Source organism: Chrysochloris asiatica, unplaced genomic scaffold, assembly GCF_000296735.1.
Source record: "Chrysochloris asiatica unplaced genomic scaffold, ChrAsi1.0 scaffold00069, whole genome shotgun sequence".
In the NCBI taxonomy this organism is placed as follows: Eukaryota; Metazoa; Chordata; class Mammalia; order Afrosoricida; family Chrysochloridae; genus Chrysochloris; species Chrysochloris asiatica.
Genome location: NW_006408587.1, coordinates 515,327 through 517,851, shown reverse-complemented (window position 1 = coordinate 517,851; position 2,525 = coordinate 515,327). Strand labels below are relative to the sequence as shown.

Sequence of the window (2,525 nt, the reverse complement as noted above, 5' to 3'; positions counted from 1 at the left end):
GACTTGTAACCACTCCATACTTAATTTCTCTCAACAATGTTTATGGAGGCCTTAGGCATCATTTTTAGAACTGTTTCCAGGTATTTTATATATTATTAATAGAATTTAAAATGATTTTCTATTTTTGGTGCTCGTATATAAAATTTTTTTTTTTTAATTAATCTTTTATCTTAGGATGTTGCTTAGGATGTTCAGTTATGAGTTCTACCAATTATTTTGTGAATTCCCTGTGATTTTCCATTAGCCATTGCATGATCTGCAAATAGTGAGTTATACTTTTCCCATTCCAATTTTTCTGCCTTTCATTTCTTTTTCTTGTGTTATTTTAATGGTTATGACCCCCTGCACAATGATGAATAGTAGTGATGCAAATGGTCATTCTTGCTTTATTCCTGATTTCAGGAGTAAACAATTCCATGTTTTACACTAAGTCTGCTATCATTGCTGTTGTTAAGTCCCTCTAAGTTGGTGTCAACTCATAGTGACCCTGTATAGAGTTTCCAAGCAGCTGCTGTTGTGTTTGAACTGCAGAAATTATGGTTAGTGGGCCAGAGCTTATCCTATAGTCCAAACCAGGACTCCAATTATGCTGTTTTTTTGTTAATTGCTTTCAAGTCAGTTCTGACTCATAGTGACCGTATATAGGGTTCTGGAGGAGCAGCTGATGGGTTTGAATTGCCGATAGCACCACACTAGGCTCTATTAGCTATAGGTTTTTCATAAATGCCTTTTATCAGCTTGAGTAAGTTTTCCGTTATTATTAGTTTGCTAAGAGACTAATTTTTCTTTTTATTAGGAATGGGTGTTAAATTTGAGAAACGTATGTCTAACTCTGTTGAAATGATCATATGATTTTCTCCGTAGACTTGTTAGTATGTTCAACTACATTGATTGCTTTGTGTGTGTGTGCATGTATAAGTGATTTGTTAATAGGCAAGGCCTAGAGTTTTACTTCTTCTTGGACACACCCACAGTACAGTCACAGTAGCCAGTGGTCTTGGTATGCTGGCCTCGAACATGAAGACCCCAGTGGTGACACAGTCCTCTGTGGTACCAAATCTTCTTCAGCTGCCCCAAGTCTTCACGGAGTTTGTTGTTCAGACTGATGGCCAGGGCCTGACTGTATTTGCCGTCCTTCACGTCTTTCTGTCTGTTCAGGAACCAGCCAGGAATCTTGTACTGGCATGGGTTCTGCATAATGGTGATGACATGCACCACCTCATTCTCAGCTGGCTCTCCTGCTCTCTTGGTGAGGTTGAGATCATCATTCCTCAACAGCACATGAGCATATCTTCACCCCATACCCTTAATGGTAGTGATGGCAAAGGCTTTTTTCTGCCACTCACCCATGTTTGTGTTGAGTACTCACAAAATGTGCTGAAATTTATCAGGGATCACTAGAGACGTGGTGGCAACAGCAACGGTGGCATGTAGGCCTCCGGTGGAAGAGCCAATGGTTGCTTTTTAAATGTTTAACCAACTTTTCATTCCTGGTGTAAATATTAATCAGAACTTATATCAGGAATAAATGTCTACTGTATATATAATAAATGTCTACTGTATGTATTTTGGATTGAGTTTGCTGATTTTTTGTAATGAAATTTTACAGCAATGTTCATGAAAATATTGGCACATCTGACAATTTTACTATTGTGTCTTTGTCAAGTTTTGGTATTGGGGCTATCTTGATTACCTCAAAAAAGTTGGATTCCTTCTCTGTTTAAAAAAAAGAATTGCATGATATTGGCATTATTTTTTCCTTTAATGCTTGATAGAACTTACCTGTGAAACTGTGTAGGCTTTCTTTTGGGGCACATTTTTGTTGTTGTTTGTTTTCTTTTTGTTTTTTAATTCAGTGTCTTTTATAGGTATATGACTACTCAGATTTTGTTTTTTTTCTTGTGTCAATTTTAGTAAATTTTATTTTCCAAGAAATATGCTTATTGTATCCATCAGCAATTTATCTAGTGACTCAAAAAACAAAAGCAAGGATTGAAGGTTCAGAACTATATAAAAACATAGATTACAAGGGCTGTTGGACAGGTAACAAGACATCCAGCAGGACGTCCACTGATTGCTTTGTTAGGTTTTAAACAAGTGATATAATACTTTCATACCTATCTCTTTTTTTTTTCTTTTTTGTTCTGTAAAAGTTTTTCTCAAACTTCTGAAAGAAAGATATTTTAACAAACCTTCTTTAGTAGACTTAAATCACTTTCATTACAATATTACTTAAATATGTATAAACAGAAAACTTACGCTCATAGCCCTGATATTTCCTGTAAGCCAAAACAAACTTGCAGATTCAATTTCAGTAAAACTATTGAATCCAGCATAAATTCAGATAAGCATTAAAGTGATAGGGACCCAGGCAACATCTTCTACTGTTATAATAGAGGAGACAGTGTTATATGATATTAAGAGTACAAACTTACGAGTGAGGTGAAGTTCAGATTTTTGGCTTTGCCACTTATTTTGTACCAGTGTTGTTTCACCTAGTTAATTCCAACTCCATGGCAGAAAGG

The 2,525-nt window shown here is 35.8% G+C and overlaps 1 protein-coding gene and 1 pseudogene across 1 annotated transcript in view; one reads left to right on the top strand and one right to left on the bottom strand.

Moving 5' to 3' along the window:
- KIAA1958 (KIAA1958 ortholog) overlaps nt 1-2,525 on the top strand; it is a 192,222-nt gene that overhangs the window by 88,720 nt on the left and 100,977 nt on the right. The gene's annotated exons all lie outside the window — the stretch shown is intronic.
- Nucleotides 949-2,525, bottom strand: part of LOC102824224 — a 6,503-nt pseudogene continuing 4,926 nt past the window's right edge.